Below are 19,304 nucleotides of genomic sequence, written 5' to 3'. Positions count from 1 at the left end.
GAAAAGTTCTGGAAGTATATTTATTTATTTATTTGTTTTATTTATTTATTTCTGGCTGCATTGGGTCTTTGTTGCTGCATGTGGGCTTTCTCTAGTTGTGGTGAACGGGGGCTACTCTTCGTTGCAGTCTGCGGGCTTCTCATTACGGTAGCTTCTCTTGTTGTGGAGCATGGGCTCTAGGTGCGCGGGCTTCAGTAATTGTGGCTCATGGGTCCTAGAGCACAGGGTCAGTAATTGTGGCGCATGGGCTTAGTTGCTCCGCGGCATGTGGGATCTTCCCGGACCAGGGCTCGAACCCATGTCCCATGCATGGGCAGGCGGATTCTTAACCACTGTGCCACCAGGGAAGCCCTGGAAGTATATTTAAACTGTTAAATTTAGGTTATCTTGGGGAGAGGCGAGGGTCAAATTATGGGAAATTTCTGTTCTTTACATTTCCTTATTATTTGGAGTTCATAGAACATTCATATATTACTTTTGCACTGAGAAAAATCCTTTTGTGTTAAGGAGCAGAGAGGGAAGAATTGGCCTCTGAGCCTGAAGTGGTGCGAACGTGGAGAGTCAGGGCTACGGACCCAAGTAGAGAGGGTATATGGAGCACAGCCTTCTGCTGCCCCAGGCCCTGTGCTCTCGCTCCACTCTGGGGAAAGGGCAGAGGGATGAAGGCAGGACTCGCAAAGCTGTCTTCCCTCCTGAGGAGTACAGAGCAGGCGGCTTGGTCATGGGCCTCAAACTGGTCACCGTCTGGCCATCTGGCTGGCTCTGAGCCTCGGAGTGGCCTTCTGTAGACTCTAATAGGGCTGTTCACCACAGTCCTGGACAAAGGGTGACCCCCAGCACCGCTCCCTGGGGTTTGCTTACTTGTTTACTTGGGTAGAGTGAGACTCAGTGACCTCTTCCCAAGTTGTATTAACTCTAGATCAATATAAACTGGATTTGAGTAAGCTGGTAAGATCTTCTGAGATTTTAGAAAGTTCTTTCCGGCTTGGGGGAGACCCTTACTATAAAAGTGTTCTATTCTGGGCTTGGCTTCTGGCGTTTTAAGCTCCCCTAAAGAATGAGGGATACCTGGATCTTCTTTTGAAATAAGTCAAAACCCAAGCAGATCCTACTATGAAACCCTTCCTTCATTTTCCCCAAAGTTTTGTATCAATCTGAGCCCAAATTAGATTATGCAAACTTGACAAAAGATGGCTTCCAGTCACCTGCAAATTTCAAGTTACCTGCAACTTCGTAGCTTATATATCATGGTTCTGGTAACTGAAGCAATTGATAACTTACTCATCAGTCCTTCCCACTGGAGAAAGACACTTCCACTTGAGTAAACTATTTTTCTGGAGCTCAACCAAGGATAAGACAGTTCCTGGGCTTCCCTGGTGGCGCAGTGGTTGGGAGTCCGCCTGCCGATGCGGGGGACACAGGTTCGTGCCCCGGTCTGGGAGGGTCCTGTGTGCCGCGGAGCGGCTGGGCCCGTGAGCCGTGGCCGCTGGGCCTGTGTGTCTGGAGCCTGTGCTCCGCGGTGGGGGAGGCCACGGCGGTGAGAGGCCTGCGTACCTCAAAAAAAAAAAAGACAGTTCCTGCCGTGAGCGAGCTCACAGTACTCCTTAGGCAAGGTTATGACTCTGTCCTCCATTGGATGTTCACGTATCTGCCAAGGTCTCTGCTGCACCTGTGAGTAGAGCGGGTAGCTTTGTGCCACCTCACCACGCATGCAGGTGCTACGTGCAGGCCAAAGCCCGCCAAGAAGGATGACATTCCTCACTGCCCACTGTGCACCAGGCCACAGCTGGACACTTAAACCTGTTGTCACACAGCATCTTGACAATAACTATGTAAAATATAATAACTCTTATACCTGTTTTAAAGATTAGGCCCAGAGAGGCCCCAGGTCACATGCTAGTACCTAATAGAGCCAATCTTGGAATACAGGCAATCTCATGTGAAATATTATTTCCACTACACCATTCTGCCCCCCTTATCTCTGAATAACTTTCCTAGTACATAGAAGAATAATTGGAAAAGTTATCTTCTGTACTCTATTTCTTCCTTGAAGTACAGACACTAATTTAGTGATAATAATAATTATTACTGTCAGCTATTGAGCTAATAATTTATTGAGCACTTTCTATATTCCAGCCTTGGAATGATTCTACTATAATAATTATATGGTGTAAACAGATTATTATCTCCATTTTGCAGATGAATTGAAGGACACCCTAAGTAGGGAAGTTTTTAACAACTTTAGACCATTCTTTTATGACTTTGTTAAAAAACAATAAAAAATGCACAATTAGCTAGCAGAGAAAGCTTGTGAGCAAATGTTCAACTGGGTTTTGGGGGGGGCGGACACAACAAATAGCTGGCAGTAGATAGAAGGAAATACAGGTGGCAGAACTAGCGTGATAAAAAGTCTAGTGGCATTTTTTGAGAGGTATTGTTTGGCAATGGGCTTGAGTTTTTCCAAGGAAAATGGTGACAAATGTAACAGATATACACTTGCTTCCCAAGCATATGAAGCAATAAAGCACATTGTTTATAAAGTCAGGCAGATAGGAGCTCAACTCATGGTATGCCATTTCCAAGTTGTGTGATCCTGGGCAGGTCCTTTAATTACCACCCACCCCAATCTCCATTTTCATGGGTCACCCGGGGGAAATCCCACCTACTTCTAGGATAAAACAAGGTCATGTATACAAAACTCTCTCCAAAAGCCTGGTCCATGGTTTTGCTGAAATGGCCTGTTTATTATTAGGTAACCTACCTGCTCTGTGCCCTCATTTCCTCATATGAAAATGAGGACAGTAATAAAAGGACCTGCCGCTGAGGCTCTGGGGTTAAAGGAGATGCTGTATGCGCAATGCCAGCACAGCTCCTGGAACGTAGTAAGCAAAACACACATGAGCTACGGAGAGAGTCTGTGTTTTACATTCGTATTGGAGCCAAGTGTCTCACCAAGTCATCGGCGTGGCTCAGAGAAGCAGCAGCAACTTGAACTTCTTGTCATTTGCCTGCTTCTTCATTTTAGGCCTTAGAGAATCTCAAATGTCTTCTGATGCTTTTAGGAAGGGATCTGCTGATGGACAGCTTGTTGGACAGAAGGAGAAACAAAGGAGGGAGTTGCAGCAGGCAAACTTCAGGAGGCTGACAGGGCCTCGTGGAGGGGGTGGGACCCCCGCCTGGCAGCTTTTGCGGCTTTGCTCCTCTGGAGGACATTTTCCAGGAAGTGAGCACCTTCTCTTGGAGCACTTATCTGGGTTTGGAACTAGACATCTACAGCGTGATGATTTGGTCAGTGTCTGCTTCCCTCTCTGTATCAGTTTCCTGGGACTGCCTGACAAAGTACCACAAACTGAGCAGCTTAAACCACAGAAATGTATTGTCTCACAGTTCTGGAGACAGGAAGACCAAGATCCAGGTGTGGGCAGAGCTGGTTCCCCTGAGGGCTGTGAGGGAGTTGTCTCAGCCTCTCCCCTCACTTCTGATGCTTTGCTGACAGTCTTTGGTGTGCCTTGTCTTGTAGAAGCATTACCCCCATCTCTGCCTTCACCTTCACGTGGCGTTATCCCTGTATGTATGCCTCTGTGTCTAATTTCTCCTTTTTATAAGGGCATAGTGGATCATGGCCCACCCTAAACTAGTTTATCGTAACTAATTACACATGCAACAACCTTGCATCCAAATAAGGTCACATTCGGAGGTATCAGAGGTTAGGACCACAACATATAAATTTTGGGGATGACACAATTCAACCCATAACTATAGTTCTGAGAGAGCAGGACTCTGTTATACTGTTTCATCTCTGGCACCAAGCAAAGACCTGGCATGAAGCTGGGGTTTCATAAACGCTCATTGAGCAATAGTTATATTCAAGTGGGCATCACATAATACATATCGATTCATATGTACATAGTCATTACATTTAAAATGTTTTTCTCCATTTTTTATGGCCCATGGAAACGTCATCACAGACCAGCACCAACCTTGGTTGGGCCTTTTGCAACTACTGCTTTAGAGGAAAGGTTCAGGGTTTTCCACCCATTGACACTTTCTTTCAAAAACCACACCTCTCCTTGTAAAAAGAAGTCTCAACAAATGAATGCCTTAAAAAATATAAGGCAGGGCTTCCCTGGTGGCGCAGTGGTTGAGAGTCTGCCTGCCGATGCAGGGGACACGGGTTCGTGCCCCGGTCTGGGAAGATCCCACATGCCGCAGAGCGGCTGGGCCCGAGAGCCATGGCCGCTGAGCCTGAGCGTCTGGAGCCTGTGCTCCGCAACAGGAGAGGCCACAACAGTGAGAGGCCCATGTACCGCAAAAAAAAAAAAAAAAAAAAAATATATATATATAAGGCAAATATATAAACAACAAGGATTCACTGCATAGTACAGGGAATTATATTCAATATCTTGTAATGAACTTTAATGGAAAAGAATTTTAAAAGAATATATATATATATATCTGAATCACTTTGCTGTATACCTGAAATTAACACAATATTGTAAATCAACTATACTTCCAAAAAAAAAAAAACAAAACAAAACCCATTAGGCAGCAATCTGAACTGCCTCCTCCTCGTCAACCCTGGCTGGCACCTAGAGAGGACAACGAGTAGAAGGAGAGGTGAAGTCTTCAACTCTCTTCTCAAGGCAGAAAGACCTGGTGCCCCTTCCTCCTCTCACCTGTCCTTGCTGTTGGCCTCACTGGCTCCCAGGCTGCAGAGTTCAAACTGCCTGCGACTGGCTTTGATCCAGCCTGTGATTCTCCCTTCTAAACCGGAGGCTTTTGTGTCAGTCTGACTCAAACAGTTTGGAACAATTAAATCCAGACACACAAGACTGTCATTTTGAACCCAGTGATACCCAAGCATCACTGCCTTATCCCGTCCTAAAGCAGGGCAGGCCGGGCCCACCTCCCTGGGGTCTTCTTCCAGGCCAGGCACATCGGCTTGCCGGCCTCCGCGGGCACGTGGCAACTGCGCCCCTCAGCGACTCACAGCGTACACAGCAGGAAAGACAGCCAGCCCGGCCGACGGGAACCCCCCGGTGGACTTTCTCCCGCCAGCCCCAACCCCCACCCCCCCACCCCCCCACCCCCGCTCAGACGGCACTTTCCCGCTTCCCCGCACATTATAAAAAATAATAGGGGGCAGGAGACTGGGCGAGGTTATTACCAACTCATAAATCAACTGGGAGGCTCTGAGTGTTGTGGCAAGGTGTCTGGGACGGGCTCCCCCGGTTTGTTATCTCACTCGGGCTCCCACGATTGATTCATAACCTCATAACCCTCCCGCGTCCGAATCCCAAGTCTTCTATCTAATTGTCAGCAGCCAAGTACATGATTTGCAAGAGGATGCAGGCAGCGGCAGACGTGAGGGTGGAGGAGAGATTAGTTTTGTCAATCAAAAGCGTCCAGCGCCGGGAGGAGCACACCCGGGATTTAGCTTATTAAAGGGGAGGTCGGATACGGCTACGCAGATGGGCCTCACGCAGGGAGATGGCGAGTCTCGGCCACTGTGGGTGTAGCCTCTGCTCCCGGCGGGTGGCTGCTCCCATGACCGCCTCGCGCTCAATCCAAAGGCAGAAATGAAAACCAAATAAGAAGATTTGCAGCTTCTGGGGAGAAGTGAGCGAATGCCAGGTGTCCTGAGCCTTTCCAGGAGGGCTGGAAGGTGTCAGGGGCTTTACTGCCTTCCAGTGTTGTCTAACGGCCATCTCATTTGTGCACATTTGAACCTGAAATGTGGTTTGTGAACATTTGTATTTAAATTCATCTGAGGGGTTAAGGCTTTCTTGAGGGGAGTAGGAGAGGTAGCCTTTGTGACGCCCAGGTCTGCAGGCTGCAGTCACTTTCCTGGAATCTAATCCATCTAACCGCACAGTTAGGGAATAATGCTGACACTTCCCCAGCGTGCTTTAAGGCTTAAGTCTGCAGAGTGTGCTGGACACCTGCCACCACCTTGGGACGGGCAAGGTGTGCATAGCAGGCAGTGCGAGCAGGCCAGGTTTCAAGCGGAGTCTGGGACACACAGGTGCTTGAACACAGACTTGATTGGTGTTGCACTAATGTCAGCTCCGGTACCCTGGAGCTCTGGCTTCATGGAACACACTCGGCTTTTGTAAACAGACCTGGGTTCAAATCCCGCCCGGCTCTGCAACTTGCTAGTTCATCACCTTGGACGAGTTACTCAACCACCCTGAGCCCCAGCTTACCCAGTTGCAAAATGGGTCGATCACAGAATCTACCTCAGACTGTGTTATGAGTATTTAAATAAGGAAATGGAGGTGGGCACTTAGCGTAGTCCTGGGTACCGACTGGGCACACTGCTCAATGGCCATTTTGGTTCCTTTCCACTTACAGGTGATGCACACCTCTATCAGCCCAGAGTGGAATGTGGCCTGGGACTGATCTCCTGAGCAGAGAGCCTCAAGTAGGAATCAAGCCTTTCTCCCAGCTCTTCCCTGGGCCTGTGCTGCAGGCCTAGACTAGACAGTTCAGAGCTGGCTCTAGCTTCGATCTCTCAAGCTTCTCTGTTTCATTGAGATGAATGAACCCATCCTTTTAAAAATTGGTCTGGGACCTTCTCTATCAGTAGGGGATCTACTTCCAGTTCAATTTCCAGTTCCTGAGGCAAAACGTCAGAAGAACCCCAAGGAACCCCAACATCTCTTCTTCTCCATCCCAGCTACAGCCAAGCCCTTAGCCTGGCATCTCCCACAGGAGTGGCCACGAGGCAAGCAGCCTGTGTCTGAATCCAGGTTTCCCCTCCCGCCAGCTCTGTGACCTTGGGGACGTGCCTTACTCTTGCTAAGCTTCAGTTTCTCTAAGATATGATAAAAGCACAGTCTGAGAGTGTGGGCATGGGATAATTCCTGTAAAAAGTTCAGCCCTGTGTCCTTCAGTGCAGAGCAAATGATCAGCCTGTGCTGGCTTTATCATCATCATTATTATTATTGCCATTACTACTGACTGGACCACTTTCATTCATTTATCTGCAGTGATGATTAAGACGGCTCTGTCCTTAAACAAAAAAGGGCACTGGCAGGCTGCAAGGGCTAGACTGGAGTGTTTGTGGGATGCTTTGGGCCACAGAAAGAGCATGTAATTCCAGTCCACCCAGTGTCGGGAGAAGGTTCACAGAGAAGGAGGTGCTTAGGATCAGTGAGAAACAGAAGATTGAGGAGGAAAGCACTGGATGTAGGGCCAAGAACAAAGCCATCCAAAGCAACCACACCAATGGCATCATGTGACAGCTAACATTTATATGCAGACTGGAACAGCAAGTCGCTGTGAAAGGGAAAAGAGTCCTAGAAGCGCAAAAGTCACAGCACGCTCTGGCGTCACTTAGGTGCAAAGCACTGAGCCAGTCACCAGGGGCTGAGAGTCAAGCATGAATCAGAAAAAGAATCAGGCTTAAAAGCTACAGGGAGATGACGTCAGAGCTGCTGGGGAATGAGCTCATGCCTTCCTGGCGTCAGGATGCTGGCCTTTCCCCCCATCCCTCCCTCAACCCGGGCCTCATGGCCACTGCCAGCAGTGCTGTGGTCCCTTCCTGCAGTTGGCCTTGGGAGGTGATGTCACTGCTTGGTCAGCCAGCATCCCCTACACCTCTGCTGCTGGCTACCGTCCCGGATCCCTGCTCAGCTGCCTTCAGCGAGGCGCCCCAAACCCAGAGGGGCTCATGTGCAGGACACCACCACTGTTTCCCCTCCCTGTCGTCCTTCAGGGGAGGGCGCGGCCTTGGGCTTCTCTGGGGCCTGCTGCCATCTTGCCTCCAAGGACACCTCCCCCTTGACCCCACTCCCAGCAACGGCCTTGAGTCCTTGGGACTTGGCTGTCTGAAGGGGTGGGCGTTGAGGACCACAAAACAGAAGCAGTGGCAGGAGTGACAGGAGCCGGTCAGAGGCCTGTGTGTCCTGACCTTGCTGAGGGCGGGGGCGGGACCCGGAAAACAAGTCATCAGTAGGAAACGGGGGCACAGCCCACGGGGGAGCAGGTGGCAGCCAAGCCACACCGCCCGCCTTCCCTGCCGCACTCTTTCCTCCTGAAATCCCTAACTCCTTTTCTGTCTCCGGCATTTAGGTAAGAAAAAACAGTGCAATAGTGAAGACAAAATGGGGTGACGGGGAGAGGGGACTGGGGGCTGTGAAGACAGGGAGGTGAGTGAGGTGACATTTACACGGAGGCCTGAGCAGCAGGAAGGATGCAGCGGTGCATCTGGAGGAACAGCAGTAACGTGGGAACCTGCAGAAGGAAGGCACGGGCGCCTGGAGGGGAGATGGGAGAGGGAGGGGTCGCACCCTCTGGAAGCCTCTGGAGGGCTGGAGTAGGGGAGGGTTTTGTGTGTTTTTAAATGATCTCTTTGGCTGCTGGGTGGAAAAGGGATTGCAGAGGGCCAAGAGAAGCAGGAGACCAGCCAGCAGCTGTTTTCAGTGGGTGAGAAATCTAATGCTGGCTGGGCTCTGTGGTGGCAGCGAGATGGAGAGGAGCAAATGGGTCCCGGGTCTGTCTCAGAGGCAGGGCTCCTGGTCCCCTCTAATGCACGGGACACGGAGTGTGAGAACAAGAGGAGTCTGGCTTGACTTCCGGCTTCTAGCTTGACTAATTGGATGCAGGGGGAGCTTAGCCTACCTGAGATGGGGAAGCAGGTTGGGGAGGAAACCTGGGTTCATTATTGGCCGTGTTCTGTCTGAGACAGACGTATACTGTAGCCATCCAAGTGGAGATGTCAAGTCTGCTAGTGGACATAGGAGGCTGGGTTTTCAGGGAGAGAGCAGGCTGGAGATAGTATTTGGGTGTCACTGGTGTGTAGGAACATCCCTTAAGCAGCAAGGCTGGGTGAGGTCACCCAAGGAGAACATGTTGACTGAGAAAAGAGAGCAGCATTGGAGCCAAGCCCTGGGCCTGGCAATGGCACAGCTGGCAGGGGACCCAAGCCTGCCCTCCCTCACTCTGGAATGCCTTCCGTTACCCTGAACGCCTGGGCTTCTCTCTTCTGTGACTTATCCTGCGATCCATTCCCCTTCCTTGGGATACAGCAAGAAAAATGAGCTCAAACTCTGGACCTTCCGCCAGACCCTCTCAGAACCTGCCCTTCGAGCAACCTCCCTTTCTTGCTCACGTCAGGGAAAAATTGACACTTACCACCATGTACAGCACCTGACAGCTCTGCCCAGTGCCCAAGCCAAAGAGACAGCGAAGGGTTTCTGTGCTCTCTTCTGATTTATAACAAGTTTAAACTCGTTTTCTGGCTTTTCTGTCACTGAGTTCCCTGAAAGCACCTCGTGGGACTGTGGAGCTGGCCCGTGGCCGAGCACTGCTGGGTGAACACAGCCTGGGAGTGACTTCAAACTCCAGATCCCACCTGGGTTAGAGGCTTTGGGGTGGAATGTCATCTTTCTAATGTGCAAGCCTCATTTCATTCGCATCAACTCCAGACCAAGAGAAGCTGGCTTTTGTTCAGAGAACGTGTTGAGAACGTTTCAAATGGAGAAACCCTGTAACTAGGAAAAGGACAGACTAAATATAAAACCCATCATGAGTTTATGCTTTCTAGACCCATTTCTTCATCATCGCCCCCGCCCCGAGTGCCGGCTTCTTCCAAAATGGATTAGACTTGAGGCAGTGAATACTTAATGATATTGCTAGAATTAATAAAGAGAATACAAGATTCACACAACGAATGGGAGAGAGCCATATGAAGAATGCCAGGGAAGGACGGCTGCTCTAAGTGATCAGAGAATTTAGTTTATGGTTCCTGGAAATAATAAAACAGTAAAGGATAGTGCTCTCATTTCTTGGCCTGTCTCTCCATTAGCACATACAGGGTCCTTAAAGAGAGAGACCCCGTCCCCTCAGCTGTGCCTCCCTGACTCACTGCAGATTTTCAAGGAAGACCTGATGACTATAGTTAAGAATGGGGGCCACAATCAGTGATTTTCATTTTGGTGTCGTCACTGTGCTGCTTTTTCTTCCAGACGTTGGTTTTGCTGGAGCTGGTTACTCCTCAGGGTGGCTTCTGAATGTTGATAGTAAAACAGGCCAGATCTTTGGGATGGAAAGTCAGCTTGCTACTTGCTATTGCAGATCATTTACACATATGTTAAAGAAGAGGGGTCAACACATGCCCCATTTTAAGTTATTCAGGACTAGAACTTGGTATGTCAGTAGCCCATTCCTGCCCACCCTGATTCTCCAGGTGGTATTACAGTCCAATACGGTCAAACCTTCGAAAGAATGTTAAAAGCCCAGATCAATGTTGAGGTTTGTACGGCTCAGCGTGCAGGCAGAACTAAAGGCTGGTGTCTGATCAGATAACACGATAAAAACACTGTCCGTTTTACTAAAATATTTTCTCAGCAAAGGTCCTATCCATGCCATTGGGAGGGTAGTAGATTGAGAGACTCAGACTTGGAGTTTATTTATTTATTTTTTTTTTGACTTGGAGTTTATTAAGGAGAGAGTTGGGGATAGTTTTGAGGGATTGGGATTAGGTTCAGATGCACATTTCAGTAAAAAAAATAACAGCAGGGGCTTCCCTGGTGGCGCAGTGGTTGAGAGTCCGCCTGCCGATGCAGGGGACATGGGTTCATGCCCCGGTCCGGGAGGATCCCACATGCTGCGGAGCGGCTGGGCCCGTAAGCCATGGCTGCTGAGCCTGTGCGTCCGGAGCCTGTGCTCCGCAACGGGAGAGGCCACAACAGTGAGAGGCCCACGTACCGCAAAAAAAAAAAAATAACAGTGGCTTAAACAAGATAGAAGTATATTTGGTAAAAGAAGTCTGGAGGTGGCTCCATGGGGTCCTCAGGAATCCATACTTTAATGTTTCTCGTCCATTTTCCAAGTGCTGCACTTTCACCCCGAAGGTCACCTTATGGTTCAAAATGTCTGCTGAAGCACCAGCCATCACGTCCCAGCTTTAGGCAGGAGGAAGAAGGAGAAGCAGAAGAGCTAAAGAATGCCTTTCCCAGGTGAGAAGCATATGAAGCATATTTTCCGGAAGTTCCATATTCTATTCACATACTGTGACACACACAGTAACGGCTCCCCAAAGATGTCCATGTCCTCATACCCGGAACTGTGAGTATCTACGTTACATGGCACAAAGGACTTTGCAGGTAAGATTAAATTAAGGTCCTCAAGATGGAGAGATTAGCCTGGATTATCCAGGTGGGACCCATGTAATCACAAGGCTCTTTATGAGAGAGAGATAGGAGTGTCAGGGAGAGAAGGAGTAGTGAGGACAGAAGCAGAGGTGTGTGTGGGCTCCCACACGTGTGTGTATTCGAAGGAGCTCATGGGGAGGGGTGGAGCTCTGGGATGGGGTGGGGAGAGCGCTAGTTAGCTGCTGGCTTTGAAAACAGAGGAAAGGACCACATGTCAAGGAATGCAGGCAACCTCTAGAAGCCAGAAAGGACAAGGAAACGGATTCTTCCCTAGAGGCTCAGAAGGAACATAGTTCTTCCAGGACCTTTACTCCTCTAAGGCCCGTTTCAGACTTTGGACCTCCAGCTCTGCAAGATAATACATTTGTATTGTATTGTTTTAAGCTGCTAAATTTGGAATTTGTTGTAGCTGCAACAGGACACGTATACTCACAGGACTCAGACACCAGAATTCAGTCACTTGACCACACCTGGCTACAAGGAACTCAGGGAAACAATCTTATTGTGAGTCACAGGGTGCTTAGCCAAAAGTGGGGCAGTGTTACTGATGCGGAAAGGAAAAGTAGATGCTGGGGTCGGCCACGGCAGACTGCCAGGCGGGGCTGTTACGCAAACGCAAGGCTCTCCACAGTTAGCACAGCAGAAAAGTATTCTCCTCAAAACAGAACTGAATCCATAGTGAGGAAACATACCTAAGACAGTAGCATAAACAGCTTTAAAAGTATTGTGGCAACTGATTTAAAAGAGGATTCAAGTCATTCTTTAGGTAGAACATTCTCTCTAACGCCTATTTCAGCTGCAAGTTCCTAATCAGATATGTCTGAGTCCCGCTGTGAAGTCTGTAGTCTAAAACAGGGTTTTGAATTTGAGAGAAGCAACTCAGTTATCAGTAAGACTCTTGGTCTCCAAAATTTCTCTTGATAAAGTCAGACTGTGAGCAATTATAGCTTGAAATCTACCTTCTCTCTTTGTCCTAGCTAAGTGCAAGGGCTGACACAGAAATTATAGATAGAACAACAGAAAAGTACTTATAAAAAATACCTGGTACGTCACAGATGTTCAGCGGATTTTTTTTAATGACCAAAGGAGTAAATGAGCAAGTGAATAAACCTAGGAATTTGACGGATTTCAGTACGGTTTCATCCATTCATTCTATGTCCTAGGATTAAGTTAACTGCTGGGTGCAAAGCCCAGTAAGATCTTCCTACGATCAAGGAGCTCACAGCATCGGGGGAAGATGGACCAGTAAACCAACAACCGTACTTCAGTGCACTGAGTGCTACGACAGATACATTTGCAGGAACTGGGAACATGGATGAGGGAAACTACATCAGACCTGGCTGCCAGGAGCATTTGGCTGGAGGAGATGTTGCTTGAGCTGAATCTTGGAGGACAAGTTGGAATTAGCTAGTAAGGGGGGGCACTGCATTCCAGGATGAGAGAACAACATAATCAAAGCCAGAGAATCATGGCGAACAATATCAGCAAACATTTATATAGTGTTTACTCTATGCCAGGCATGGTTCCAAGCACTTTATATATGTTAACTCATTTATATGCACAGCAGCCTGATGAAGCAGGTACTGTCATTATCCCATTTTACAGATGAAGAAAGTGAGGCAGAGAGAGGGTAGGTACTTGCCTGAGGTCACGTAGTCTGTAAAGTTAGGATTTGAACCCAGGCACTTTGGCTCCAGAGACATTGCTTAGAGTCAATCATTTGGCGTGGTTCTGGCTTTTCAAGAACTTAAAAGTTATAGGAGACCATTTAAGGATGAGCTTCCTCTAAATCCTACTTAAGATTCTCTCTTGCCTAAAAGACATTTATAGTTAGGCTTTTCTCGGTTCCCTGCACTACCCTTACCAAACTATAAGAACTATAGTGGCTAGTCCCCAAGCTGCCTAGGAGAGGGAAGTAATTTCTAGTTTCAACCTATGATCTGTTCACAGGCAAGGCAATTAGGACAGGTCACACAGAAAACAGGCAGAATGTGGCAAATTATTGGCATTACAGGAAACCTCTTTATCATATCTGACTTAATCTCAACCTTATAAACACCTCTTGCCAGTCTAGCTATGGGTGGTGAATTGGCAGGTACAAAGTGAAAGAAAAGAACGAGACAATCACTTGTTATTATTATTGGCTGCACCGCATAGCTCACGGGATCTTAGTTCACCGACTGGAGATCGAACGTGGCCCCCGGCAGTGAAAGCACTGCCCTAACCACTGGACCGCCAGGGGATTCTGAAGACAATCACTTATATTTCTAAGACTTCCATTCCCCAGATGCAGATGAGCTGGAATGGAATGATGATCATTCTGACTAGGATGGTGAACGACACTCCCTTTCCAGAGTAACCCACTGGCTGCCATTAGATGCAATTGTAGAATATGGCTAAATATTTCTTCCTTTTCAAGTGGTTACTCCTGGAAGCATGGTTCTGAGGTCACAGAAATTTTGTTAAAATAAACAACAACCCAAAACCCAGCAAAGGGAGCACATAGCTTATTTACCAGGATTACAGCTCTCACTCACCCACCCTCTCTGGAAGCAGAGGTGCTTTAACCAGAGTGAGATGGATACCTTTCTCCTGTTTTGCCCACCTGGAGAAGCTGGGATGGACAGGAGCAAAGACAATGTGGGATCCTCAGGGATGTATTATGAGTTACTATACAAAGGAAAGAATAGTGTTTTCTGACGTGGACTAAAAATTATAAATAGATCTGGTTAAGGCAAATGATGCCAGGCCTTCCTTACTCTTGGATGTCTTATTTTCTCCACTATGTTTTCTCTTATGTACCATGGCCATGACCCCAGATCATAGCTGCCTATTTCTTGAGATACGTCTTCCCTCAGAAAGGTGAGAGGTCAGGGACGAGGCTGTCTCCCTCTCATTAAATGACAACTCTCATGCCCTTGGACCATGTAGAGTTCTACAGAGCCTGCCACGGATGAAGACTGGAAAACAGGACTTGAGACAAGGCAACTGGAAAAGGCCCATCAACATGGCCCAGAAGAGGCTCTGGGGAGGAAATTCCTCTGTCCCTTATATCCCTGGCTCCTGAGTCAAAGTCTGCCAGGGGCACATCTGGTTGGCAGAGCCTGGAACATATCATATGTCCTGGCTGTACTGAGAGCTGGGCAAGAGAATGTCTAATATTTCCCGCTTCTGTAGTTGGGAGTGGTCTTTGCCCCCAATGACACTCATTATTTGGGAATTTCCTAATCAAAGCAAGACATTAAGATGTTGGATAGCCAAAACGAATGACAAACATCCTTTATTCTTCCTCCTCTTAAACTCAGAATGGGAAAATCCCAAGGCCAAGACCAGGGTGAGGTCTTAAGGGGAGGAAAGCAGAGATTTCCTGGACCACCACCAGCATAAAAGGAGAAAAGGTGGCCCAACTGGGATCACCACTGGAGAACAAGGCAGGCATTTGACTAGAGAGCCCCTCCCTGCCCACTGCCTCACCGTGCGAATCACTCAGGGACCTAGAAGTGGTGGCAGGAAGCTTGGAAAGCAGTTGGATGGGATTCAAAGAGCTAACATCTGGTAGGGAGAAAGATAAATACAAAGATCTTTACAATACCATGAGAAATGTCATAGTAGGAGCACTAGACTGCAGAGAGATTAATCTGGATCAAAGAGAAGTAAACTTTCGGACCCCAAAATAATTTGGGGGAAGAGATTCTTAATAAGTAGGGTCAAATATTCTTTTTTTCTTTTGCGGTACGCGGGCCTCTCACCGTTGTGGCCTCTCCTGTTGCGGAGCACAGGCTCTGGACGCGCAGGCTCAGCGGCCATGGCTCATGGGCCCAGCCGCTCCGCGGCATGTGGGATCTTCCCAGACCGGGGCACGAACCTGCGTCCCCTGCATCGGCAGGCAGACTCTCAACCACTGTGCCACCAGGGAAGCCCAGGGTCAAATATTTTAATCCAAGTAGCTTGACCCTCTTAAGAGCCAAATGAATTACAAAGGCTACGGGGGCCAATAGCTGAGCCAGTCCTCCACAACATGACCTCAGCTACCTCTGTAGCTTTGTCTACTTCAGCCCATGACTAGACAAGCTGCTCAACACATCTGGGGTTTCCCGCCTCCAGGCCTTTGTTCCCGTGGCTCTCTCCACTTGGAATGCCCAGTGCCCACCTCCAAGAGAGGACATCAAGGGAGATTTATCCAATGACCATCATTTCCATGAAAGACCCTACCCCACAGAACCTTCTCCAGATTTGGGGTTGTCCCACAGGACATACGAACACTGTCACATGTGAGTCTCTCTTGTAATGATTACATCTGAAAAGTTTGGTCATGGCTCAACACAGAACAGGATGTTCACCTAGGATGCAAAGTCAGAAGAGAGCCCCAGGATTGCTAAGGCCAATTTCAAGAACAAACCAGGCTCCAGGGAGAGCTGAGACTGTTCAGTGGGGGGGCCCCCCCTTGATCATCCACTGCTTACAACATGCTATGAGGGCCTGGGAGAGACCAAACCCTGCCAGAGTTCTCATAGAAACACCATCGTTCCAGGGTGAGGTGGAGCGTTCCAGAGATAAGTTCCCCCAGCTGTCCATCCATCCATCCATCCATCCATCCATCCATCCATCCATCCATCCTTCCACACAACAAACCCACAAATATGTACTAGATTACCTCTAGCTTGCGCTGTCAGAAATGTTGATACCAGGTAATTCCCCCTCATCCTTAGTCAGTGGGTAAAACCCAAGCGCCACTGGAGCCCCATTATTTCTCAGTTCATCTCCATGTTGCTTTGAGCTACCTCTTCCCTTAATTTGTCCCTGACCCATTCCCCATGCCCACATCTGGAACCTCTGTTCTCTGGCTCCATTGGTGAAAAAAGTTCCCGCGGGGCCTTCACCAATGCGCAGAAGGATCCGTCTACCTCCTGGTCTACACTGACCCTCCCCCTGCTGTTGTTTCCAGCGCCCTTTGTTCTTGTGCCACACACCACCCCCCTGCACCACCACCGAATTTGGGCCTAGGAGGGAAAGTAGGCATCATCTTGCCCATCATGATATTTCTTTTTCCATGTAAAAATTCCTGATTATTTGAGGTTTATATATTCTACCAGTTTCCTCTCTACTCCTCCAGCCTATCGTCTCTTTATTTTTGTTAACTTCTCATTCATGGAAGACTTTGGCACCTGGATCACAATCTTGTTTTCCACCCTAAATCCTGCCACTCTCCTTGGTGACATCATTATCTATGTGTGGGACCCACTGACTATATGTCAGCTTCTCACTTCCCCGTCCTCTACTCCAGTGATCTTCAAGTTCAAATCATCTTACTCTTCCCGTTTGTAAGTTGCACAGAGATTCCATGTGGAGCCACAACTGAGTATGGTGACCAGGATTCTGTTCCAGAGCCCTAGAATTTAGAAAGTACTTTATCATGATTTTTAAAGGTTGTGCAAATACTTAAACATCTTTTTTCTCTTAGGAAATAGCATCTTCCTCAAACACATTCCAACCTCCAGCCAATGGGAGAAGTCCTATTTTTAACAGGTAATGTTCAGGACTCTTAGCAGGACCTACAGGAGGCCAAGCCTATACCCCCAGCCTCTCCCTGCCCACCCCTGGGCCTTTGCCCATGCTGCTCCGTTGCTTACGGCACTTGGCCTCTGTATCTCCAACACTGCCTTCCGGGCCCAGCTCAGATGTTACTGCCCACCCCCGACTCCATGTGGTCCCACAGCCCATACACGTGCATCCCTATCAAACTGCTTGTCACACAGCATTGCTGTTGCCTGTCCAGCTATCTGTTCCTCTCACTATACATAAGCCATCTTCAGAAATGCACTGTTTTATCCATTTCTAAATCACCAGTGCCAAGCTCAGTGCCCACCACACAGTAGCCACTCGATAAACATTTGTGGAACAAATGGGCCTTTAAAACGCATAAAGTCCAAATGCTGGCGAACACAGATCTGACGCCCTCCTCAGCGTCTTCCCCTGGGTACTAACACAGGAGAACGGACTCGCGACCTTCCCCACCTCTCACTCCTACAGTCCTCGCATGTCTCAGCTGAGGGCTGCTCCATCCTTAGAGCTGCTCAGGCCCCAAATTTCAGAGTGATCCTTGAATTCTCTCTTCCTCTCACATTCCACATCCTGCAGTCAGGAAATCCATTCAGGCCGACCTTCCAAACATAGAATATGGCCTGAAATCTAGCGTTTCTCACCACCTCCACTGTTGCCAGCTAGGACTGAGCCTCTGTTTCCTGCCTGATTCCTAACTGGTCTCCCCGCTTCCATCCTTGATTTCCCATGGTGGCTCTCCACATGGCGAAAAAGTGAAGCTTTAAAAATGTCAGTCGGGGGCTTCCCTGGTGGCGCAGTGGTTGAGAGTCTGCCTGCCGATGCAGGGGACACGGGTTCGTGCCCCGGTCCGGGAAGATCCCACATGCCGCGGAGCGGCTGGGCCCGTGAGCCATGGCCGCTGAGCCTGCGCGTCCGGAGCCTGTGCTCCGCAACAGGAGAGCCCACGACAGTGAGAGGCCCGCGTGCCGCAAAAAAAAAAAAAAAAAAAAAAAAAAAAGTCAGTCAGGACAGATCTGCTCAAAACCCTAAAATGGCCAAAGTTCTCACAATGGCCGACAAGACAACATGATCTGACACCCCTACTCAGCGTCCTCCCCCAGGTACCAACAGGGCGGACTTACATCTTTGCTCAGATGGCACCTTCTCCTTGAGGCTTCTCTGACCACGCTGGTAATACAGCAAACTGCCCTAACCCTGCTCTCCTGATTCCCTTTCCCTGTTTTACCTTTTAAACTTTCAGAAGCATGTGTCCCCTTTTGCATACTAGATGCTACTTATTCATTATGCTTATTATCTAGTCTGCTCCCACCATGAAATACGAACTCCACAGGGGCAAGGAGCCTCGTGGATTTTGTTTGCTGATACTCCCGAGCACCTGGGAAAAATATCTGGCACATCGTAGGTGCTTAATAAATATGAATATATTTTTCACACAAAATTAATTTTAAAAGTGTGATTCAGTTCTTTGATGTATCAGTCTTTTATTGCTGTCTAACAAAATGCCCCCAAAATGAATGGCTCAAAATAATCATTTATTTTGCTCAGGGATCTGCAGTTTGGGCAGAGCTTGGTGGGTTCAACTCACTTTGCACATTGCAGCATCAGCTGAGGTGGCTTGACTAGGGGCAGGTTTCGAGCTGAAAGTGAACTATGGCTGCCAGTTAGCTCTTGCTGATGGCTGGGAGTTCAGCCCAGGGTGTGAGTTGGGGAATTCAGTTCCTTTCCAGGTGGGCCTCTCCATGGGCTCCTTGGGCTTCCTTATAGCATGGTGGCTGCATTCCAAGAGCAAACATCCCATGACAACAGGGCAGAAGTGCATGCAATTTTTATGACTTAGCCTTGGTTAACATGAAGTACCATGTTATGAAACATTACCTCAGCCATACTCTACTGGCTCCACCTTTTGGGATGGAGAGGTGACAAAGTTCTAGAAGAGCATGTGGGATAGGACATATTATTCCAGACATCTTTGGAAATACAATCTGGCACACAGGGTGAGTCCCAAAGCCTTGTTAGTTTGTGACAACTATATTGAAAGGGCACTTAAGAGGGACTTAAGCCAATCACAAGCCTTCAGGAACACAATAGGACAGACTGAGATATGTTAAGGAAATTAGAACTTATTATGCCAAACTCAAGTGGACAGAGCAAGGGACTTGGACTAAAAGCATGTTTAAATTCCAACTTCCCCATTACTGTGTATAACCTTGGGAAAATCATGGAACATCTCTGAGCCTCAGCTTCCCCATCTGTAAAATGGGAATATTAAATTTATCTTGCCTGCTTGACACTAATAATTGAATAGGCTCATGCTTGGGTAAGTGTTCCCAAAACTACAAAACAGTTTGCTCTATACCTTCATGTAGACCAACAATGGTCTAATGGTCATTTGGATTTTTGTTCTGAAGCAACAGACCACAGAGGAGGGAGCACTTACTGAGCTGTGGGTGTGGCACCCTGGACTTCACTCATCGACTGTGCAATATTAAACAGCCATTTACCTTTTCTGAGTCTCAGTTTTGTCATGTGGAGGGATAAGGCCACCTGCCCTGCTTAACCCTGAGAATTATGGTAAGGACTTGA

At 48.3% G+C, this 19,304-nt stretch overlaps 1 protein-coding gene across 5 annotated transcripts in view; it reads right to left on the bottom strand.

The window, feature by feature from the left end:
* The window catches only part of RGS6 (regulator of G protein signaling 6), a 582,626-nt gene that overhangs the window by 109,179 nt on the left and 454,143 nt on the right, over positions 1–19,304 (bottom strand). The window lies entirely within an intron of this gene.

Source organism: Orcinus orca, chromosome 2 (assembly GCF_937001465.1).
Source record: "Orcinus orca chromosome 2, mOrcOrc1.1, whole genome shotgun sequence".
Lineage (NCBI taxonomy): Eukaryota > Metazoa > Chordata > Mammalia > Artiodactyla > Delphinidae > Orcinus > Orcinus orca.
The sequence above is the reverse complement of the archived record's forward strand: the minus strand, read 5'-3'. Positions and strand labels throughout refer to the sequence as shown.